General features: G+C 44.6%; 1 protein-coding gene across 11 annotated transcripts in view; it reads right to left on the bottom strand.

The window, feature by feature from the left end:
• Ralgapb (Ral GTPase activating protein non-catalytic subunit beta) overlaps window positions 1-5,073 on the bottom strand; it is an 89,039-nt gene extending 83,966 nt beyond the window's left edge. For 7 of the 11 annotated variants that reach the window (XM_087653435.1, XM_087653436.1, XM_087653437.1 and 4 more), the window contains exon 1: window positions 4,845-5,073. The gene's annotated coding sequence lies outside the window, so the exon portion shown is untranslated. Of the gene's footprint in view, window positions 1-4,499 lie in introns of all 11 variants that reach the window. The other 4 variants (XM_087653428.1, XM_087653432.1, XM_087653434.1 and 1 more) reach the window with 2 other exon arrangements.
• Between the last annotated feature and the right edge of the window lie 20,282 nt (window positions 5,074-25,355).

Raw genomic sequence — 25,355 nt, 5'->3', positions numbered from 1 at the left:
GTGTGCCACATAAATAAAGTGTCATTAGATCTTAAAGTACAAGTGCATCTGAACTCATCCATATAATGTTATGACCAAAGGACCACATTTCTTAATTCTGTTGTGGTCTTAATGACTCCACAAGGCAAACATCCATCAAGCTGGCACTTTAAAAAAAAAAAAAAAGGAGAGGAAATGGTGTCTCCTATGCACTAGACTGTAACTGCTAAGGGTCCTATCAAGCTCTTGAATTACAGGAGAGAGACAAGTTCTGCCTGCATTTCTTCCCAGAGATTTAAAAAAAAAGAAAAGAAAAAGATGGTTTTTGCTAGTCTATGAAAGAAATGTAAATATACTCCTAGCCCCCAGCCAGAACTATCACAACTGTTCGGAACTGATATTCCTAGTATCTGTCATATCTACTGGCATGGGTAACTATACATTAACTATACATTTAGAACTCAGTTCCTTTACTGCATTTAAAGTGCTTAGTAGGCACACAAAACTAGTACACAGTGTACTGGACTCATCGGACATGACAGAAAATTCTATTTCACAGGGATGCTTAAGATACTATATACTTTTTATCACAATCCTAGCTACAGAACTCCTTAAGTTCAGAAGCTGTATCCTACACTCAATACCTCCAGTTCTGTAACAAAATGGACGTCACATACCAAATGTTCTAATCTTACAGTTCTAATCTTACATACTTAGATACAGATTATACAGTTCAGCTTTCCCAATTGTCTCCCAACAAAAGAATGTCACATGAGGGACACAGTCTAGAGGAAAAAGGTCTGTTTTTCCAGTCCTGAGTATACTAGAAGCTTTAGGCACGAGTTATCTATAAAAAGTTAAAACTAAACTGTGTAGACACTACTTCTAAAACATCTTTAGAAAAGGAGGTAAGACAGGCTCTCACTATACACCTCAGGGTGGCCTCAAACTTGTCCCAATCTGCCTGCCTTATCGGAGATTATAGGTGTGAGCACAACAGCCAGCTTAAAACTTTATCTTATATCACAAGAATCGCTCAATCTGTCTAAAAGACCTTTGTACATGTCTAGAACAATACTGACGGGTCCCTCCATTCAGGCAGAATTCTTGCCAAAGTCATAGGTTACTGTGACTTTGGTCACTAACTGAACATGTGAACATTTTCACACATACACTAGAGACGTTAAAGCCAACTAAAGACTTTAACTTTAACCTTCAAGCTTAAAAAAAACTGAGTTTCTTCCATATGCTAAGACCAGAACTGGATACTCTGTTCGTATCTGATTAGAGAACAAGGGCAAGTTTCTCGAGAGGCTGAATTTAACACCTTTCATCCCATCACCTTCTCTATTAGCCTTAGTCTAAAAACTAAGCAAACCGTATATAAGAATAAGACAGGAGAATCTTCCTCTAACAATATTATACTGTAACAATTACTTTATGAAATGTGTACTTATTCAATCTACATATTTGACATTCAACTAGGGAGAAATAACTCATCTAGGCATGCTAGTACTGGCCTACAATCCCATCTACTTAGGAAGCTGAGCCAGGAGAACCGTAAGTTGAAAGCCTGCTTAAGCTATAATCTAAGTTCAAGGTCAACCCAGGTAGCTTTTTATGACTTTGTTTCAAAATAAAAAATATAGCCATGTATGGTAACACATGCCTTTAATCCCTCAGGAGGTAGAGACATATAAACCTTTCTGAGTTCAAGGACATCATGAGATACATAACCATTTCTAGGTTATGTAGCAAGGGCTACAAAGTGAAACCCTATTCAGAAAAAAAAAAAAAGAAACACACACACACACACACACACACACACACACACACACACACACACACAAATAAAATGGGAATGAAGACACAGTGGTACAACACTTGTATAGAAGGTTCTGTACTGAACCCCCAGTACCAATATAAAAAGACAGGAATGGGGGAATCTTCATTGTCGACAAACTTCTTCATAATGACCTTATAATATTTAATCTCATTAGTCTACTATGGCTTTAAGAATAACCAAGAATAGGGGCTGGGGATTTAGCTCAGTGGTAGAGCGCTTACCTAAGAAGCGCAAGGCCCTGGGTTTGGTCCCCAGCTCCGAAAAAAAAGAACCAAAAAAAAAAAAGAATAACCAAGAATAAAGAACTAGAGAACTGACTCAGTGGTTAAGGGCACTTATTGACAGCTCTGGCAGAGTACCCATGTTAAGTTCCAGCGACTGCATGTAAGCTCACAACCCTCTGTAACTTCAGTTCCAAAGGATGTGGTACCTTCTTCTGGCCTCTGCAAGCACCAGACACCCAAAGAGTGCACATAGATGCACGCAATCAGAATGCCCATACACATAAAAATAAATTAACAAAAAAAGGGGAGGTACTAAAAACAAAAGCAGTCTGAATTATTGCATTGACTTCCTTTAAAACTGGTAAGCATGGGGTTGGGGATTTAGCTCAGTGGTAGAGCGCTTGCCTAGCAAGCACAAGGCCCTGGGTTCGGTCCCCAGCTCCAAAAAAAAAAAAAAGAAAAAAGAAAAAAAAAAAATTGGTAAGCATGGGCAGCAATGGCAGCTCAGACATTATGTAATAAACTATATCTAGTTTGTCAGTTGCTCTGATATAAAGTTTTACTGTCTCCCGTCAAATGGGATGAACTGTAAATGAGAGCTATCCCATCTGCTTGTGTTGATACATACTCACAAGGCAATAACATTTAGACAATCAATACTCCTTTTACACAATGAGGAAAGACTACATGCAAAACCCCAATGGCAGTAAAAAGTCTCTCACTATAGAACTGATTGTCTGATATGGAAGTTAACATGAAAATTTATCAATGTTTTTGTTTTGTTTTGTGTGTGTTGACTGGTTGGGTGGAGGGGTTTTTGGTTTGTTTTTTTTTTTTTGTTTTGTTTTGTTTTTTTGACAGGCCTCTGTATGAAACCCTGGCTATCCTGGTACTAACTCACTGTGCAGGGCAGGCTGGTTTTGAACTCACAGAAATCCACCTGCTTCTACCTCCTGAGTGCAGGGATTAAAGGTATGTGCCACCTCACCCAGCTAAACCAATCAATGTTGCTAGAACATAGTCTTGCACACAGCACCTTGTCACGGGTAAGAATTCAACATTTTATTCATCTGCTGAATAAATGAATAAATCTACCCAGAGTATTCCTAAGGAAAAAAACCCTTAGGCTAAGAACATCAAATACCTTTTACAAAAATAGAAAACAGATGTCTCTGCAGCATGAGGTCTGTGACATAAAGGGACTAAACACTGTGTTTAAAAAAGGTTTGTCAGGGGTTGGGGATTTAGCTCAGCGGTAGAGTGCTTGCCTAGCAAGCGCAAGGCCCTGGGTTCAGTCCCCAGCTCCAAAAAAAAGAAAAAAAAAAAAAAAAAAAAAGGTTTGTCAGCCTCTGTGTCAAAGTACTCCAATAAAACATGGTCCCTGACATCTAAACATTATAGAAGAGCTAGAACTACAAGACAGAAAAATAAAATATGTGAGCTACTCTACGATAACGCAAAGGTGGGCAGGGTTCACGGGTGGCAAAGGTTCTTGAAGGGAAGGTTGAGAGCTAGGCAGCAGACAGAAATGATGCGTATGAGAAAGTGTATGTATTTGGGTAGGGTGCTGAGAAAACACGGAGGACAGTCTTGAAGAAAGAATAGTACATGCAAAAGTCCAGAGGCTAGAGAAACCACGAGTGCTGTATATTAAGGAAAACTGCAAACCAACAGTTTTTGCAAGGAATGTATACATTTTTTAAAAGCTCAGCTGACTAAGTATCCCTAATTACATCTCACCCTCAAGGAGGCCTACCTATCAAAGGGGTGGTAGTCAGTGGACCTAAGGAAAAGCTCTCTCCTGACAACAGATACCATCCCAGCACTCAGGAGGCTGAGGCAGAAAAATGGAGAGTTCCAGCAATAGAACAAGAGCGCGCTGGGGGGAAGGGAGTGACAATATGAATCTCTGCCAGTGGTATCCGCACTTTTAACAAGCATCCTCCTGCACACATAGCTGGAGAGACACACTCGGACCTCTGAGATTACACGCTCTCACAACTGCCAAACCTTACTATACCCCAGAACCACTAGGGGAGTTCCGGAAAGGCAAATACTAGAAAGATACCGGGATTTGTCTCCCCCTACCCTCTAGGCATGGTGGCTTAACTAGTTTGGGGTGCTATGGAACCAGGAATCTTTTCAAAACTCCAAGTGATTTTACCTCACTTTGCATCAAAGTTGGAGATCCAATGACCTAATTGTTAAGAACCTGGACTGGACTGTCAAGGCTGCCTGAGTTCAAATTACCCAGCTATATGACCTTGGGCACCAAAGGCGCCCGAGCGCTCCGGGCCTCGGTTGCCTGGTCCGTAGAATGGGGTAACAGTCCTGCCGTGCAGGGTGTTGAAGTTCCCCATCTGGCCTGGGCCTGGCGGACTGCAAGCGCTTAAGGAGGGTGGCTGTTTACTCTCCAAGCGTCACCGTGCCCCGGGCAAGAGCATCCTCACCGGACGGCAGCAACTCCACCAGCCCCTTCAGTGGACCGCATTCTCCCCGGATTTGCGGTCACCACTCCAGACCCGCCCCTGTCCCCAGGCAGCCAAGGGGAGCGCTCCGCCAGTCCGACCCTCCTGGGTTCGCTCACACCCGGCAGAAGCCGCGGGCCAGGACTGTGCTCCCGCGCCCGGTGCGTCCACTTCAGAGCCCAGGAATGCGCCTGCCAACGCCCGGCCCCCGGAGCACTGGAGGTGGAGAGAGCCCCCGCCTCAGTGGCTGCTGAGGGAAAAAAAAAAAAAAAAAAACAACACGGCGAGAGGGGAGGGTCCGGCCGCACCGCGCCGGCCGCCGCGTACCTGAGGCGACGGGCGGGGCCCGCATCGCTGGGCGGGCGCACCGCGGGCCGCACTCGGCCTGCCGCCTCACGCGACCCGCGCCATCCGGCCCGCGCTGCCACTGCCCCGGCCGGCCCTCCACTGGCGGTCAGTCCTTCCACCCGTCAGTGACTCTCACAGGGCGCCCAGGGGACGACGAAAACCGGTCGCTTGGCCGGCCGGCTGAGCTCCGTTCAAGCAACTTCCGACTGCCAGGGGCGGTGGCGTCAAATAATTCCCCAGCCGAAGGGACCACTGCGCCTGCGCGGCGCGTCTGACCCGAGACTTCTGATGGAACCGAGTGGACAGCGTCAAATAAATCTCGAAGCCTGGAGCCGGAAGCTGCGCGTGCGCAGCCGTCCCAGAGGGCCGCGCGAAGCGCGATTACCCACATCGCCCCCTTTCGGGCTCCAGTGGAGAAGAAGGACTAAAGTGAGCAGTTACCTCATCCCGCTGCAGGCTGTAGAAGCCATCTAGCTTCTGTTTGTTCTTAGTGCAGAAGAGTAAGGGGCTTCTCTGAAATGTTGGTACCATTCAGGCTAAAGGAATGTCTCACATCACAGCATTGTAGCTCTTCCTTTGCCCAGCCCCGTATTACATGAGCGCAGCATTAATATGGGCAATGCCCTCGCCAGGCCTGGTATGCTTTCAAAAGATGATTCAGAACCTGTCATCAACGAATTGAATCCGATCTAGGAGATAAGCTATTACTAGCGAGAACTACAAGTTCGAGCACCTGCAATGCACCAGTCGTTTTGGAAATAGTACCACTGTCAATAATTTAGTTTCAACTTCCACGAAGAAAGTAACAACATTTGAGTCATACTCCCCACGTATCAGGCTGAGAGGAAAGAGGGCTGGAGACGGCTTCGTAGAGGGCCTGGCCTTGTGACTGACCTTGGAATTTAGAGATGGAGGGATTAGGGTGTTAGGTTGTGCAAAGAACACGTTCATGTGGAAAGCAGAAAAACAGTGACCGTCACACTCAGAAGAGATCATGAACCAAGCAGGAATGAAGAAGAAACTGGTGCCCTCTTATAAGAGATAAAACAAGAATTTCTTCAAGACCACAACCTCACCTACCCCAGGAAAGTAGCTAAAGGAAGAGGGGAAAGGGTGGGTAACAGTGTATCAGGACAGTGTGTGGATGAGACAATAGAGTTCAATTAAACAAAGTTTTTGATAAATGCTTTAGCAAATTCAGTCACTATTCCAAGCACCTCTCCTTCCCACTTCTACACTACAGAGGTTAAAAAGCAAAGTGCTTGACAGCGTACCAGTGAAGCAGAGTTCTAGTCCATAAAGTATAAGCCAAAGTTCCAAGGGAGACCTAGGACATGAAGGAAGTCCTGGAAACTTTTGTGTCCTTCCACTTTCCCCTACTTCTTGATTGAACTATGGTAAGATACAATGCCAGGAGATATGGCAGTCATTCTGAGACCTTGAGGAAGACTTTACTATAAATGTAAAACAAGACAGAGAAACCTGCCTCTTTATGGCACACTAAGGAAACTGCATAAACCCCCCACTCCTTTCCTGCTTTAAAGAGGGTGGTGGACCTTATTTCTACCACAATCCGTTGAGTTTTCTGTTACTTGCAACCACACTCCTAACGCTGTGAATATTGAACATCTACTGTAGATCAGACCGATAGGGTTGAAGAGCAGCTGGAAAAGTGACAGACACAGAGAACTGGGGACCTTTTTAAAGCACATGGGACTTCAGATGTACCTTAGTTGGAGGAGTACTTGCCTGGTGTGTATGGTTCCCAGCACTACATAATCCATATCTAGTAGCATATTCATCCCTGAACTTGTTACACAGACTGCTTTAGGCCAGCTTGGGCTACACAAGACCATGTCTCAAAAAAGACAAAAGTACTTGGGAAAGTGAAAATACCTCTAACCCCTCCATCTTGAGACTTTAATTCATGGCAGCCCCATGAATTCTTTTAAGGGGAGCTACAGGGAGGGGGAGTTTCCATTCCTTTAAAACTCGGAAAAGAAGTTGTGTTCAGTTCCAACCTGAGGCACCTAGATTTTCTTATCATTTTTATTTCACACACACAAAAAAAGAACTATTGTAAAAGAGAACAGAAGTAGAACAAATCGACATTTTAAAAGTCCTAACTACCCACCTAGGGAGTTTCTACATATTTCTATAGCTTAACTGCCATGGTAGATACGAATGTGAACTGGGATTCTTTTCCATGCTATAACATGCAGGTTAATCATATTTTGATCTTCTTTTTATTGACACCTAGTAATTGGATGTGGTATACATACTTAGGGAGTCTAGTGTGGCGTTTCAACATATGCAAACAATGTATAATAGACAGAAACATGTGTAAGCAATGAATACTAGACCGAGTGCTTTATTTTAGTGTCTTGTTTCTGTGGTAAAAAATGCTCACCAGCAGTTTAGAGGAGCAAGGGTTTCTTTTACCTCATAATTCCAAGTTACAGTCCATCATTTGTGTGGAAGTTGAGACAGCAGGAACTCGATGCAGCTAGCCACATTAGCCGTCAACAACAGAGAGAAACGGCACGCATATTTACACTGTCAAGTTCATTCACACTTATTCAGTCCCAAGGCCCAAACCTAGAGAATGGCGCCACCTACAGTGGGCTGGATCCTCCCGCATCTATTAATCAAAACAACCCCACAGGCCAATCTGATCTACTCCATCTGTCATGGTGACAAGTGGACAATCAAAACTGACCATCACACAGGGTAACTAGCGTATCTGTTGCATCAGATGTTGTGTGTATTGGGAGGGCTCAGTTGCTCTTCAATGGGTACATTGAAATATTTCATGAATTACTGTCAGCCATGGTTATCCCACTATGCAAGGAAGAATGTAAGAAGTTACTCCTCCTTCTATCCTGCCCCATCTCAGTACCACTAGTTGCCCTTTCTCCACCTGACCCTCCCATGCCTTCCTCTACTAACCATATGCATGGCTAACTTTCAAGCTAACTTTCTAACTACTATATGAATGCAAGGATGTAAGTCTTCTTTTTCTTCCTCCTCCTCTTCCTCCTCCTCTTCCTCCTCCTCCTCCTCCTCCTCCTCCTCCTCCTCCTCCTCCTCCTCCTCCTCCTCTTCTTCTTCTTCTTCTTCTTCTTCTTCTTCTTCTTCTTCTTCTTCTTCTTCTTCTTTTTCAATAATGGCATCCAGCTCCATCTGCATTCTGGGATGTTATTCTCTTTCCAGCCCTTCGCTATTCCACTGTGTAGGCACAGCACATGTTCTTGACTCACTTGTACATCATTAGAGACTGGTCCCATATCTTGGCTGACATGAAAAGCGCTACCATTTTGTCTCTCGTGACAGACTGTTTTCCAAAGGTGGACATCAATCACAGGACCCATCCTACAGCTGTTATTACAGCATAACTGATGCTCCTCCCACTGAGAGGCGGGTCAGGGTTTCAACCCTCTTTGGATATGGTTGACGCAATGACCATTCCAATCCAGGAGGCAGAAGTGATGCTATGGAGAAAGTCAAGTGACCTCTGGAGCCGGTTAAAGCATCTATAAAGGATGCCTGAAGTTTTCTCCAAGCTGTGCATGGGTTTTGTTAGCCAGGATTTTATACCTTAAAATTTTCTCAGTCCCATGGTTAGACTGGCCAGGGCCATGAGTGCCAGTTAGCAAAACAACTGGGCTCCAGACCTGGAGGTCCCAATTGCCATGTTTTCCTCTTCAGAGTACTTTTGTACAGAGTAAATTGGTGTTGATGAGTTGACTGGCAGACTCTCATGTTTGGTTCAGGACAAGTTCAAGACTCTAGGATACAAGTAACCCTCTTCAAAACCTGGACTTGAGGCCCTTTCCTTTTGCTCTTCCAGGCACAGTGCTTAGAGGCATTCGGAAAGGTCCAGTGTTTGAATTCTGTCGTAGGCTCTCTTACAAGACTGCCTCTCGAACCCTCTGACAACAGGACTGTCCACCTTTATACCAAGAAGGTTGGGGAAAGCACCTAAATCCACATTCAGTATGTGCCTAGGCAGACTACAAGGGGTTCGTGCGGTGGGGCCTAAAGTCCTTATGATTTTCTAAGACAAGGAAGCACGTCAGCTGGGCCTACAGTGGTTCTGTGTGAGCCAAGTTGAGACTGTGACAGGATCGAGAGGGCTTTCCTCATTGAGGCAAAGAAAATTATGAGAGTGTTGAAGGCACAAGCACAGATTCAGAAAGGAAAATAAATATGCGACTTTTTTAAGTAATAAAAATCGAGTCTTGGTTAAAAACAAAAACAAGGGGCTGGGGATTTAGCTCAGTGGTAGAGCGCTTACCTAGGAAGCGCAAGGCCCTGGGTTCGGTCCCCAGCTCCGAAAAAAAGAACCAAAAAAAAAAACAAAAACAAAAACAAAAACAAAAACAAAAACCCAACCTGGACTTCAGTTTTATGGGAGAGGATGGTCCCAGCCTTGGCTGTTATTTTGTGTTCAGAATTCATCACCTGACCCTTTGCAGCACAGATGGTGTACCCCAGGCACCTTTGGCCTATGTGGCCTTTTGGCCTATGTGCGGGCAGGCAGACCCTGACTCTTATATCAGACTGTCCTCCCAGAACAGCAACTCTTATGTCCATCTAAGGGTGCTGTGACAAAACACAACCTTATTTCGCAAAGTTCTGGAAGCCAAGAGTCCAAGTTCAAGGTATTATCTAACCCAGTTCTGATGAAGGCATTGTTCCTGGTTTGTCTTCTTACTGTGTCTGCACTTGGTAGAGAGAGGAAACTCTGGTGTCTCTCCCTTCTCACGAAGACACTAAACCTATCATTAGAGCTCCACCTTCAGGGTTTCGTTGAAACTTAATTACCTTCTGGGATAGTTAGTGTTGTCAGCTTGACAAGAGCTGGAATCACCTGGGAGATGGGCCTCATAAGTCAATTGGTGTGGGAAGAATCATCTTAATTGTGGGCAGGACCATCCCCTGGGCAGGGATCTCAGACTGTGGGGAATGGAGAAGCAAGCAGAGTAGCAGCATTTGTCCCTTTCTGTTCTTGACTACAGATGCAAGGTGACCAGCTCTCTAGCTCCTGCCACTGTGGCTTCCCCTCCATGATGGACAGTAACCTGAACTGTGAGTCAAAATGGACCTTTTCTCCCTCAAGGTGCTCTGTCAGAACGTCTTATCACAGATGCAGGGAAGGGGAGACAAACACATTCCAAGGCTCTGCTTCCTAATCCAACCACAATGGGTCACAGGCTGTCACCGTACACATCAGAGGACATACACGATCAGCCTATAATGCTTATCTTAGCCACTGTTCTACAGCATGACCAAGGCGACTCTTATGAAAGAATGCATTTAGTTGGGACTTTGCTTACAGTTTTCAAGGGTTAGTCCATGAACATCATGGTGGGAAGCAGACAGGCATAGCCCAGGAGCAGTAGCTGAGAGCTTTACATCCTGAGCCACAGGCTGCAGACAGAGAAGAAAGAAAGACTGGGCCTGACATGGGCTTTTGAAATCGCAAAGCCCAATCCCAATGACACACCTTCTCCAACAAGGCCACCACCCCTCTCTGTTCTTCTCAAAAGGTTTCACCAACTGAGGAACAAGTATTCAAGCCTGAACCCGCAGCAATCGATTCTCATTTAAACCAACACAATGTCCTGGAGGCTTCTTCAAGACTTCACAAGACCAAGATGTACCTCTCTTGCTGTACTCCAAGTGGCGCAATGGCGTCGTTCGCTCATTGACCTTGATACCTGGAAAGGAGACAGGTGCTCTGCTCACAGCCCTCCTGTTATGCTGCCTGCTGGTGGCAGCAAATGGGAGAAAGCCAACACGGGAATCCATCAACTGAAGGATGGCAGCAATCTCAGACTAAAGAGTTCACGTGGTTGGGAAATGTGTTCTTCTATGTCCACATTGTTCGTTTGGTTTTTTTCTCTAATTTTTATTATTTGCAGGGCTAGGGATTGAATCCAGGGCCTTGTACCTGCTGCTAGGTAAGTGCCTTACTGCTGAGCCCCTTGTTCTGTGACTGTGAAGAGAAATCTAAGTGATTAATGTAGAATGACTGGACTATGAATGATTGACTGTCAGGAGCCATCTTGGATAGGCTAAGACTAGCAGGTGGACTTCCTGGAGGTGGCCCACTGTTTTTGCATGGTCTGTGATGGGTGAGTTCAATGGCAAGGCTCCAAAGAGACTTCTCAGGATTGCTTCTTGCAGCTGATATGCCTTTCCTGTCATTATTAAATCAATATAATAGCCCTGGGCATTAGCCCACCCTATTGATTAGATTTCCTGCAGATCAACGTAAAGATGAACTTTCATGAAATAATGCTGTTTAGATGAATTAATGATTCTATAGAATTCCTGATTTGATTCAAATAATTTTAGGAAGAAAGTTTTGGTTCTTTTTTTTTTTTTTTTTTTTTTCGGAGCTGGGGACCGAACCCAGGGCCTTGCGCTTCCTAGGTAAGCGCTCTACCACTGAGCTAAATCCCCAGCCCCAGGAAGAAAGTTTTAAGAGATGGTCTTAGTTGCTTTGCTAGGAAGGTGTAATAAAGTTAGAATCAATAACAGAATGTGTCCACTCCTCATAATAGTAAGTAAAATCTGCATAATAAGAAATACAATGAGCTTTCATAATTACACTTAAAAGAGAATAGGGTTTGGGACAAATTTGTGTTCAAGGAAAAAACATTTAAGTCCAAGATAAGTCACAGGTGTGCACTATGATAAGGCAAGGCCATGTGAAACTGTTGCTTTGAACTTATAATGAGCATATAGAGTGAAACACTGCTTTGAACTTAATATCATCATCCTTCTGTAATTCCCATTCTATGTAACATTTTATCACTGAGGTAATTTTCTTTTTTTTTTCTTTTTCTTTTTTTTTTTTTTTTTTTGGTTCTTTTTTTCGGAGCTGGGGACCGAACCCAGGGCCTTGCGCTTCCTAGGCAAGCGCTCTACCACTGAGCTAAATCCCCAGCCACCACTGAGGTAATTTTCTAAAGAACTTTTTTGTCTAAGAAGGTATAAAAAGTCCAGAGAAATGAAATAAAGTTGTTGATTGGATAATTTGGCTTGGGAAGCTCTGCCCCATCCATCCATCCATCCATCCATCCATCCATCCATCCGAATGAACATGTCTGTTTGTACATATGTGTGTAGGTATGTGTGTATGTATGTAAGTATGCATGAATACTTGTGGAGTATATGAGACAAGTGGTTGGGCCCAACAAAAATGTGAATTGTTAGTGTGTAAATGAGAACATGAATGAAAATGTAAATGTTTGTATGGATGTATATGTGTCTGTGCACATTTGCCTGTATAAAGCATCTTAATTCTTTTCCTTTCCTTCCTCTCTAGTTCATAGAGAGTTAACCAGCCAAGCCAGTGAAGGGCTTCTCACTGCCTGGCCTGAGAAAGGAGCCCTAGCAATAAATCCTAATCATGCCCTGCCCCCTCCCCATTAGCAACAAGTGTCAATAGATCCAGAAGCTTCTGGCCCTAGAGTAACTTAAAGTCAACATAGGCATATGTTATTATAAAAAGCAACCCTACTCTCTTACAAGATCAACTCTTGCCCCCTTGGCAAGAGAGAACCCAACCAGGGGAGAAGCTTTAGGCAATTGACATTTTCTCACAGACTCCAGATAAAACGGTCTATCTGCCACCTTCATTGGGGAAGCATAGAATTCTGGTTCCTTTTCTGCTGTGAAAAAATACCCCAACCAAGAGCAACTTAGGGGAGGGAGGGTTTCTTTTAGCTCGCAATTCCAGATCACAGGTCATCATTTCAGAGAAGTCAAGGTAGGCAGGCATTAGGGCAGCTGTCACCTCACATCCACAGCCAAGAACAGAGAGAAAAGACCACACCCTTGCTGCCTGTTTGCTTAGTGCTCTCTGAATTCTCACACAGTTCCAACCCAGCTCATGAAATAATGCCACCAAAGTTCGTAGTGGAACTTCTCATTCCAATCAACAATCAAGGGAGTCCATCACAGACGAGCCCACAGACTAACCTGATCAAGATAACTCCTTACTGAGAGGCTCTCTTCTCAGGGGATTCTAGATGTGTCAAGCTGAGAGTTATAACTAACCAGCCCACACAGTAACATTTTTGTTTGTTTGTTTGTTTGTTTGTTTGTTTGAGACAGAGTCTCATGTATCCCACACAGACCTTGAACTTGCTATGTTGCCATGTGACTTTCTGATGTTCCTGCCTGCAGTTCCTGAATGCTGATTTTTTTTAAGGGCATATGTCCCCAGTTTCACACTCTTTAAGGACAAGCCATCCACCCATAAGTGACAGAACATGAAAGCAATGATGCAGATGGCATTAAAGAGATGCGAGATCACTGCCGGTCCGAGGCCACCGGTGGGGCCTCCATAAGAAGAGAGAGAATAGAGGAAGCAGGAATGTTGTAGAACAGCAACCACAGATCGAATCCTTTGGAGACTGGAGCAGGAAAAGACAGAAGCCCCACAAACAACAGTGGCCAACAGCCTTGCCCATGAAGATCTGCCTTGGCTGGTGACTCCTCTTCTACCCATAATCCTCTCAAAACTCACCTGCATCCATGGCTTAACTGCCCACCTAAGTCCTCATTTGTAACTCAGAATGCCAAGACACCCAAAATGCCCAATTTACAACACCTCCTGCTTGGAGGAAATGGGGCCTGCAAATGTGTGTGTGTGTGTGTGTGTGTGTGTGTGTGTGTGTGTGTGTGTGTGTGTTTGTCTGTGTGTCTGTGTCTGTCTGAATATATTTGTGTCTGTGTATGCCTTTGTGTGTTTCTATGTGTGTGTATGTCTGTATGTGTCTATATATGTGTGTGTCTGTGTGTGTCTGTGTGTGTGCATCTCTGTGTGTGTCTATATGTGTGTCTGTGTATTTCTGTGTGCGTATGTGTGAGTCTGTATGTGTGTGTGATGTGTGTCTGTTTAAGTTGTACATACACATGCATGTGGAGGCCAGAGGTCAACATCTGATGTCTCTCTCCATCACTGTCCACCTTAATCTTTGAGACAAGGTTTCTTACTGAACCAGAAGTTCATTGATTCGATGACTAGCCAATGAGCTCCACCAGTCCCCACCCTCAGACCCCTCGCTCTGGGGTTACATATGCACCCTGCTACACCTGCCTGTTTCATATGTGGATGCCGTGAATCCAAGTCCAGGTCCTCATGTCTGTTCAGCATGTACTTTACAGGTCGAGCCACCTCTCCATCTCTTGAAGCTCTATTTTTAATGCCTAAAGATGTGCTCAGTGGTTCGTGAGTACTGGGGAATCACTGAAGACCTGTCTGAGGGCTGCAGGCAAAGGCTGTCAAAGCAAGTTCACCTTGAAACCTGGACCTGTTGGTCTGTTTTCTGAAATTTCTAGGTGGGTAGAGTGTCTCGTGAGAGGAAGTCACCCGGATAAGCAAAGTGTCCACAAACTGTCACGTGGCAGCCACTTATGAAGCACCTTACTGACTGACCATAGTGACCAAGTAAAACAAAAGACCCAAGGTCTGAACCAGGACTCCTGGGTGAAGGGGAAAGGCAAGAAGTTACTGGAATGTTCCTGTTTGCCGATGATGAGGAGAGCAAAGGTTGGGGCTGGATTTGCAAGTCAACCTCAGAGAGGAGAATCCTACTGGACCTTCCTGCTTTCATATTTACTCTGGTTCCTTGTATATATGAGAAAGGTGGACTTACCCCAGGGCCCATCTCCATCATCTTCTGCTGTTAAGGAAGGAGAGGCTGCCCTGCGTAGTTGGGCAGTTGCTACAATACCTGAGAGCTCATGAGAGCCGTTGATAACAGCAAACTTTGGATGGGACCTTCAGCATTGAGGTAATCTCCCCAAAACCTGCAACCTCCAGTCTGATTGTGAGAAAAGAGCAGAAGCCAAGCTGAGCAGCACCCTCCAGGGCACCTCGATGCCCCTCTAACGCCAAGGTCAGCTAGGCATGGTAGCATCCACCTGTAATCCCAGCACTCGAGAGGCCGAGGTCAGAGGCTCACTAACCGTAGGCTAGCTTGTGTTACTTAGTGAGACTTGGTCTCAACAAGATGGAAAATAAAACAGAATAAAAGTAGTTGTCACGGTTAGGAAAAGCCAGACTCTATCCAACTGCAGGAGACAATGGAGATACCACGATTAAACGCCATTCTGGTTTTGGAATCCTGGCAAAGAAAGCAATATCATTGGGGAAACCAGTAGTCCACGGCCTGCGTGTAGTTCAGGTGATGGGAATGTGCTGATATGAATCTTTCATTCTGAGAAATGTTTCCTGGATCCGTAAGACACTGACATTAAGGGAAGCTTGGTGGAGGCTATATGGAAATTCTCTGTACTAACTTTACAATTTTTCTATAAATCTAAAATTATTTTAAAAATGCAAGGCCTGGTTTTACCTTACGTACATGGGTGTTTTGTTTCTATGTATGTTTGGGTACCACATTCATGCCTGGTGCCTTCTGAGGCCAGAAGAGGGTACCGATCCCCTTGCAGTGGGGTTACAGATGTTAGGAGCCTCCGTAGGACACCTTGGAATCGAAGTCCAGTCCTCTAGAAGAGTAAGCAGTTGCTCTGAACCTCTGGCCCATCTCTCCAGCTCTCACAAGGATTTCGTTGTTGTCATTTGTTTGTTTGTTTGTTTGTTTGTTTAACTAAGTTTATGAGGCAGGTAAGATGGTTTCGTGCACAAGGAAGGACTTATTCTGAGACTTTTCATTATATATCCCTGGCAACCTTGAAACTTGTTATGTAAACTAAGCTGGCCTTGAACTCACCAAGAGCTGTCTGCCCTCTGCCTCCATAGTGCTAGGATTACAGACAGGCCCAACCTCACCCAGGACCCTTATTCTATTTTTATAGACCAAGTCTCACTAAGTAACACAAGCTAGCCTGCGGTTAGTGAGCCTTGGCACTCGCTGCCAAGTTTGACTCCTGAATTTGATTCTGAGGACCCACATGGATGAAAGGAAGAGTCAACACCTGGAAGTTGTCCTCTGATTTCCATGTATGCACCATGGAACACACATGCACACAAACAAATAAATAGAATGAGGACGTTCAAACACATTTGCTGGTTGCATAATTCAAATATTTATTAACAATTTAAAATATTGTGTGTGTGTGTGTGTGTGTGTGTGTGTGTGTGTGTGTGTGTGTGTGGTCCTGGGCGAGGTTGGGCATGTCTATAATTCTAGTATCATGGAGGCAGAGGGCAGACAGCTCTTGGTGAGTTCAAGGCCAGCTTGGTCTACATAACAAGTTTCAAGGCATCCAGGGATACATAATGAAAAGTGTCAGGATAAGTCATTTATTAAGGGGGGTCAGGTCTCAGAGCATAGGCATTAACCCCAGCACTTGAGAGCCTAAAGCAGAAGGATCTCAAGTTCAAGGCCTGACTGAGATGCAGAGTGAGTTCAAGTCTAGCCTGAACAACATAATGAGCCCTTGTCTCAAAAAGTACGAAGGGGCTGAGGCTGGAGCTCAGGAGTATCCTGCTTGCCTGATTTACACAAGGCCTGGGATGGATCGCCAGCACAGAATAAAATAAAGCTGGAAAACCAGGAGAGGACACTCCCAACCTCTCAAGCTCAGGGCCTTAATTCCCAAGTCCTCAAGATAGAAACAAACATAAAACACAGCCATCGTGTTAACATGGAATGGAAGCCTCAACAGATAACAACACAGCCCCATAGTTCACCAGTGGACTGGGCTATCCACAGACTAAAGGCTTCCTCGTGCCAGGAATGGCGTAAAGCACAGCTTTCACCCAAAGAGAATAAAAGAGAATTTATTCTGAGCCAAATCAGAGTGACCATGACTTGCATTGTCCCAAATTATCTGCTCCCACTTTCAGAGCATTGTTTGTTTGTTTGTTTGGTTGGTTAGTTGGGTTTGTTTGTTTGTTTGTTTGGTTGGTTGGTTGGTTGTTTGTTTGTTTGAAGCAGGATTTCTCTCTATGTCCTTGCTGTTCTGGAATTCACTCTGTAGACCAGGCTGGCCTTGAATTCAGATCCACCTGCCTCTGCCTCCTGAGCACTGGGATTACAAGCGTGTATCACCACCATGTAGTCTCAATTTAAAAAAAAAATAGTTACAGAAGGTGGGGGAAAAGTGAATTAGTGTGTAAACCAGATCCACTGGTGAAGACATCAGGTAGACAAGTGACAGCAAGACAGGGACGTTTCTATCTCAGGTTTTCGAAGTGTCCTGGCCACACCCTGACGTTGAGATCGGTGGAAGTTAGCAGTCTGCTAAGTTATGCATTCCAAAGGTCTTACCTGAGAGTCAAAGGGACACTGGTTCAGACACAGAGGCAGGTGATGTAATGCTGTATATAGGGAACTTAAACATCCGAAATAATGTTGGCCCATGATCTGCAACATTCAGACTTTCTACAGTCACAGTAGTTCTGGTTAGTCACTCAGTCTCCAGAACCCTCAACATAGGTATGGCTTTGCCAGAGAACTTTGGGTCACCTGAGTCTGTGCAAGCATTACCACAGGTGATAAATGAGAAGCAGAGAGGTTGAAGTCTGTCACCCAGGCCACCCTGCTGGGTTGGACAGGCTTTCTCAGCTCTGAATCCAGCGCTCTCACTACACTTCCGGCTCGTATCCCACAGGCTTGTGTCCTTTGTCCTTGATGCTGCTGTAACAAAACAAACCCTCTGGTCCAGTTAAGCCTCCTTCCCTTAGGCCGGAGGTGTGTGATCCTTAAGTAGTCTCAAGACTTCCCTTTCTCTTCCACCGTGTTTCCTAAGGCTTTTAATTGTTTCTTTGTGGGTAGCTAATTCCTTAAGTTCTTACGTTTATTTAGTATGACGATGATTGCATCAGTCAGAAAATACTCTTTAGGAGTTGGTTCTCTCCAAATACCATGTGAGGATTCTAGAGGTAGGGCTCAGGTGCTGGGGGCTCTGTGACTCAGGCCTTTAACTGTTGAGGCATCAGGAACCAGCCCCAGCAGGTAACTTCCTTACCTTGACAAGACAACAATTGGCAGGCCACGGTCATTCTTCTCTATTTGTTGATTCAACCAGTGTGAGGCTGTTAGGAAACTAGTTAGATATTAGCCAGCTTGAAGGGCAATGAAGCTAGACCCATGCCCCTCATAATCATCAGTCTGTAAAGCCAGAGGCTAAGTTGCACGATTCTATTGACTGGTCAAAAGAATGGGATCTAGGCCCTATCCCTGGCCCCGAGGCGGGTGGGCACCACGACACCCTGAACTGCCTGGAAGGTTGTTATTGGCAACTAGCTAAACCTGCCTCCTGAACACTAGACCTTAGGAGACGGCTCTAAAGCAAAGACATACCAAAAATTACCCTTCCTGGGGAGTCTGTCAATCATCTGACTGTTCTACAGAGGTTAGAAACAGTATAAAGCTGACTGAAAATGCAGATCGCAACAGTAGTCCATTTGGTCATCGTCCACTCTCAACCCATGAGATTGGTCCACACTACTCCTCAATAAATTCTACCTTCTACACTGTGGTGTGGGTGCCTTGTTAGAATTCTTCCTGTGATGATCGCAAAGACTGGGAATCAAGAACCCAGACCAAGAACCTGGTGACAAGATGCAAAGTAATTGAGGAAGAGTTCTAGAGAGTTCCAAAAATCAGAATCTGAATTTTCTACTTATTGAGCACTGTGCCAAGTGTGTGTGAGTGACATGGTATGTGGGTACCCCAGGCTGTAGCCTTCTGACATCCCAACACTATCGGCCTTTCTCCGGCTCCCACTTGAGCATTTTTCATTTTGAGTCTTATTCACGGTCTACGTGGTTTGGTCTACGATGTTGCACCAGATGCTTAAAGTTGGGTGTCAACTTGACAGAATCTGGGATCATCTACACAACAAGCCTCCAAGTACACCTGTGAGAGATCCTCTTGCTCAGTTGAGCTTCGGGCTGTGCTTGTGAGGGATTCTGTTGGTTGAGCTAATCGAGGTTGGAAGACCCACTCTAATGTGCACAGCCTGGGATCTGGACTGGAAAAAAAGGAAGAAATTTGTTAAGTTCCTGCATTCATTGCTCCCTTCTTCCTGACTGTCTTTGTTGCTTTTCTATCACTGTGATAAAACAGCAGGGACAAGGCAACTCACAAAAGAATGCATTTAGTTGGGCTTTTGGTTTCACAGAGTCAGAGTCCATGACGGCAGAACCAAGGCATGGAGGCAGGAAGAGCCAAGAGTTCACATCTTGGTCCCCAAGCAAGAGGCAGAAGACACACTGAGAATGCTATGTGCTCTTTGCATCCTCAAAGCCTACTGTGCTGGTGTAAATAAGAATGGGCCCCATTGGCTCAGATATTTGAATGCTTAGTTACCAGGGAGAGGAGTGGCACTATTTGAAAGGAGTAGAAAGATTAAGAGGTGTGGCCGTTAGAGGAAGTGTGCCACTGGAGGTGGGCTTTGAGGTTTCCAAACCCCATGCCAAGGCCAGAGTCAATCTCTCTCTCTCTCTCTCTCTCTCTCTCTCTCTCTCTCTCTCTCTCTCTCATTCTCTGCCTACAGATCACAAAATATATTCTCGGCCGCTGCTTGAAAGTCTGCCTGGATGCTGCCATGCTTCCTGCCATGATGACAATGGACTACCTCTCTGAAACTGTAAGCCAGCCCCAATTAAATGCTTTCTCTTATAATAGTTCCCTTTGTCATGGTGTCCCTTCACAGCAATAGAACAGTGAGTGACTAAAACACCTGTCCCCAGCAACACACCTTCTCCAACTAGGCCACACCATGCCTCCTAACCCTTCCCAAGCAAGTCTACCCCATGGATCAAGTAAGTGTTCAAACATCTGAACCTATTGGAGTCATTTCATTCAGACCACCACACTGACTGTGGACAGTGTGACCAACTGTCTTGACTTGCCCACCATGATGAACTGTTGTACTCTTGAACCATGAGCCAAGATAAACCATCCCTCTAAGTAGATTTTTATGTTTACTTATTCTCAACACACACACACACACACACACACACACACACACACACACACACACACACACACACACGGTGCAAGTGGAGGTCAGAAAGCAACTCTTAGCAGCCAGTTCTCTTCTTTTACCATGTGGGTTCCAGGAATTAAATTCAAGTGCTTAGCACCAAGTACCTCAACCTGTCCCCCGCAAGATATCTCATTGGCCCTTGTCAAGGTATTTTACCACGGCAACAGAAGAAGTACTAAGACATACCTAGTATGAAGACAAAGAACTTTTTCCTTGTCATTATTCCATGCAATACATACTATTTACATTATATTACATGGTATGAGTAGTTGAGAGATATGTACAGGATATGTATGTATGTGATTGTCTTAGTCTTACTATCTTACTGGGAAGAGACATCATAACCAAGACAGCTCCTATTTAAAACAATTTTTTAAAAACATATACCTGGGGCTTAATTACAGTTTCAGAGGTTTAGTTCATCTTCATCATGGTGACAGCGTGGTGGCACACAGACAGACATGGTGCTGGAGAAGCAGCTCAGAGTTCTACATCCAGATCAGTAGGCAGCAAGAAGAGAGAAAGTCACTGGACCTGGCTTGAGCTTTTGAAACACAAAGCCCACCCCTAGTGTGGTTTGCCCAGAAGTTATCTGTATTTTGATGCTAATTCCACTGCCCCAAGGACAGCTGCCTAGTCACATACTCAGAACTCAGGTGACTTCACCAGAACCACCTCCCCATTGAATTTGTAAAGTACAGGTGAAGGGCAGGTACAGGATAGAAGGAGGCCTATCATTGGAGGAGAAGAAAGAATGGGCGGGAGAGAAGTTTGAAGGAAGAGGAGGAGACTAGAGAAAAAAAAGGAGAGACGGAGAAGCCATGGCAGGTGATGTTAAGATTCTGCTCTGTGTATTTACAGGTTGTTATTAATGTTCTCAAGGGATGGATGGTACTGAGCTTTGTATGTTTAAGTGGGCAATTATATCTTATCAGTTGGGTCAAAGGTTATTGTGTTGTGTGTTCTTTTATGTGACGGTTTCAGTGTAGGAAAGTGTGTGGCACCAAGAGACACTGGGCCGCCGCAGAGTTGGGATATGTTTCTGCCAAGATATCTAGCAGATACCTTGGGCACCTCGGTGCGGACCTAGCGGGATAAAAGACAATGATACTTTTTTTATTTTTTATATTTTTACAACAACACACCCCAAGTTGCATGCTTCCTTTGACAAGGCCACACCTCCTAATTCCTCTCAAACAGTGCCACTCCCTGATGACCAAGCATTCAAACATATGAACCTCTGTCATTTCTATTCAAACTACTACAACAACACAGTTATATATAATACCACGTCACTTTACAGGTGGAGGGAAGTGTTGTGGTCCTTGGTATGTATCATCTGAGGTCCTAGAACCAACCAATGCATATTGAGGAGTGACTAGGAATATGCTAACACTGATACATACGTCCTGTGCTTAGCTTATTGTAGGTGGCACTTGGAGATGCTCAGTAAGGGACTAGTGACTGTCCAAGGGAACAAACTCAGGTTTAACCCAGTATGCAGTATGTGCTGGATGGGGGAGGAGGGCTGTCTACAGAAGGTCCTAAAATAAGATGCATGATTCCATCAGAAAACCTGATATGTACCTGATTCCTCTATGCCAAGACAGAAGTGAAGGGAAGGGATACAAGAGAATGAGGAACCTGGGCACAGCAGCTTCTGTAAGCACCTACAAATTGCAACAGCTCTCTGCAAAGCAAACATCCCCAACCTCTTTTTTTCCACAGTTTTTGAACTTTTTTTTAAAGATTTATTTATTATGTATATGAATACATTGTAGCTATCTTCAGACACACCAGAAGAGGGCATCAGATCCCATCATAGATGGTTGTGAGCCACCATGTGGTTGCTGGGATTTGAACTCAGGACCTCTGGAAGAGCAGTCAGTGCTTTTAACCACTGAGCCATCTCTCCAGCCCAGTTTTTGAACTTCTTATCCCCTATATCTATCATGTCTGATAAGTAGCCACACGTGGTCAGTGGTATTTTAAACATACCTAGTTTAAATTAAGGGGACTAGAGAACTGATTCTACACTTAAATGTACTTACTATTATAAAAACAAACAAACAAAACCAACAACAACAATAACAACGACAAAGACCAGGTTCAGTTCCCAAAAGCCACATTAGGTGACCCATAATCACCTGTAATTTCATTTCTGGTGATCCAATGCCCTGCTCACCTGGCATCCTCAGGCACCTAGGGCACATAAATACACAGAAGTACACACTCATATACATTTAAAAAATATCTTTAAAATGTAAAAAAAGATGAAATTGAGATGTGCTATAAAATCCATACTAAATTTCAAGGAGGTTTTGGGGAAATCTCATTGAGTCAGGAATGAGGGGGCATTCGTGTAATTCCAGCACTCGGGAGGCTAAGGCAAAAGGACTTCAATCGTAGGTCCAGTCCTAGCCGCAGAGTAAGACCATCTGAAAATAGTCACTCACTGAAAAATAGTATTTTGGCCACTGTAGTCCAAGCTGGTCTCTCCTATGGTAAGCTTCCTGCCTCAGCTTCCCAAGTGCTGGAATTTCAGGTGGACACTACCATACCTGACTCACCTCAAAAATTCTTAATGTTGATTATGTGATAAAATGACCATTCCATATGGTCACCTAAAATACATTTTTAAAAAGCTTTTTCTTTTGTTTCTCCCCCAATTCTTTTTTAAAAGATTTACTTACTTATTATATTAAGTACACTATGGCTGTCTTCAGACACAACAGAAGACGGCATCAGATCTTATTATAAATGGTTGTGAGCCACCAGGTGGTTGCTGGGATTTGAACTCAGGACCTCTGGAAGAGCAGTCAGCACACTTAACCACTGAGCCATCTCTCCAGCACTGCCCCCCCCCCCCCGCTCCCCAGTTCTTTAATGTGACTCCTGGTACAGTTCTAAATGGAGTGCAAGGCTCATGGTGTTTCTTTCAGGGGCACGGTTTGATTAATTTGTCAACTTGTGTTTATATGTTACCCTGGGACTTGAACCCAGGGCCTTGCACAGGTTAGACAAGTGCTCCTCCACTGAGCAATAACCCAGCCCAACAGCACAGCTCATTAAGAATTCCTGCCTGCTCTGTTTGGAGCTCCATGTCAGGCCCAGAACACGGTGAACCAGTGGAACTTCAGATCAGTAGATAGATAGATAAGTAGATAGATAGATAGATAGATAGATAGATAGATAGATAGATAGATAGATAGATAGATAGACAGACAGACCAACATAGACATAGACATAGATATAGACATAGGTATAGGTATAATATAAATAGAGGTTTTGGATTTGCTTTTGCTTCTTTGCTTTTAGACAGGATCTCACAATGCAGACCTGGCTGACCTTGAACTCACAGAGTTCCCTCTGTTTCTAGAATGCTGAGGTTAAAGGCATGTGCCACCATGCCTGGTTAGAGGCTTTCTTATCCACCAACTTAACTCTATTCTCAATCTAGAAACTGGTGTCTTGCTTTCGGGGAGGATGGTCTCTACATAGCCTTAGCTAATCTGTAATTCACAGAGATCCACTTGCCTCTGAGAGCCGAGTTCTGAGTGTTGGGACTAAAAGCATATGCTACCACATCCACTGAAGCTAAGGTCTCTTGGTCGGGAGAGGATTGGGCAAAAGACCATTCATTAAGGCTCCCACTCCATTCTCCTGGCTGAATTCTACCATAAAATCTCCAAAGAGCTCCTCACGAGGGTCTCTGGTACCAGGCCACGACTTCCTGTAGGATTATGGTTCTTTTTGAGATACCTTAGTGACATCCTTTTGGAGTTTCTTCAATCTTTAGACCCCTGGGATAACTCCAGGACACCTGATGCCCAGGCACCAGCTGAAATAAGGCTATTGTCGGGCTAGAGAGATGGTTCAGCGGTTAAAAGCACTGACTGCTCTTCCAGAAGCCCTGAGTTCAAATCCCAGCAACCACATGGTGGCTCACAAGCATCTGTAATGGGATCTGGTGTCCCCTTCTGGTGTGTCTGAAGACAACTACAGTGCACTCATACATAAAATAAATCTTTAAAAAAACAATAATAAGGCTATCGTCCCTGGTCATGTCTGGCCCACAAGTTCAGCCACCCTAGTTGTTAGTTCAGATGGGGAATACATTGGAGAGCCTTGGCAACACCATTGGCAGTTATCTGAGCAGCTGGAAAAGCCAGTGAAGTGTCTCAAACTTCAATTTCCCATAGAAACCCAGTACCCACTGGGCAGGTGTGCCCTGTCTCTTATGACCAGGCCTCTCCAGACTACACACACTGAAAAAGCAAGTGCTGTCTGAGCCACTCACTGGGCATGAAGTGGGTCTCTCTGTTTCTCTACGACTTGGCTTCCTGGGTTGTAAAAAGGTGTCAATTAAATCTACATCACTGGGTTGTGGGGAGGTGATTACATGTATCGGCTAACACTATGCCTGGCATTTAATGCAAGTTCAATCTATCATCCGCAATGACTTGCAACAGCCCCACTGCGATGCCTGCAGATTAGTAGACCAGACGGGATGTGATGTCACCTTAACGGAGGAGGCTTATTGTGGTGGCATTTTGTACTTGGTATTCATCTTAGCTGTCACTCATCTATACATGCTCATTGGACAAAAAAATAGCTGACATTTATTGAGTACCCAGCACGAGGTGGTGAATATTTAACACACGTCATCCCATTTCGTCCTTACTATTTAAGGCAAGTGCTAATTCGTGGTCAACTTACATAGCCGAAAACGGAGGTTCAGAGAGGCAAAAGAAGATACCCCGGGCCCCACAGCAGTTAAGTGACTAAATTAGAACTTGACAGGCCTGTATGCTCTCACTAGGTGGCTTCTAGAGGAAAGCTGGCCAAGAATCCTGGAGATGTGGTAGGTGACAACACAGAGGAGAGGAGACCACATGAACTATTCCTGTCACACACTGCCAAAGGCCACCAAAGGGTCTTATTCCTCATCCTCGTATGCTAATGGACACCCTCCAGATGGTAGGCACTCAGCTGGTAAGTCTGGGATTAATAAACAGAGACTCGGGGTTGGGGATTTAGCTCAGTGGTAGAGCGCTTGCCTAGCAAGCGCAAGGCCCTGGGTTCGGTCCCCAGCTCCGTAAAAAAAGAAAAGAAAAGAAAATAATAAACAGAGTCACTGTAGCCAAATGAATTAAAGAGACAGGAATCTGGATCACCTGACCATACTGTATAATAAATCAGAGAAGACTGCATCCCTGGGCCTTGTGGGTGTTGCCCACACCAAGGCCTTGTGGGTTAAAATGATAATTTTTTTTTTGTTCTTTTTTTCTTTTTTTCTTTTTTTTTTTTTTTTTTTTTTTTTTTTTTTGGTTCTTTTTTTCGGAGCTGGGGACGGAACCCAGGGCCTTGCGCTTCCTAGGCAAGCGCTCTACCACTGAGCTAAATCCCCAACCCCTTTTGTTCTTTTTTTCGAAGCTGGGGACCGAACCCAGGGCCTTGCGCTTCCTAGGTAAGCGCTCTACCACTGAGCTAAATCCCCAG

This window comes from Rattus norvegicus, chromosome 3, assembly GCF_021556685.1.
Source record: "Rattus norvegicus strain SHRSP/BbbUtx chromosome 3, alternate assembly SHRSP_T2T, whole genome shotgun sequence".
Taxonomy (NCBI): domain Eukaryota; kingdom Metazoa; phylum Chordata; class Mammalia; order Rodentia; family Muridae; genus Rattus; species Rattus norvegicus.
The sequence above is the reverse complement of the archived record's forward strand: the minus strand, read 5'-3'. Positions and strand labels throughout refer to the sequence as shown.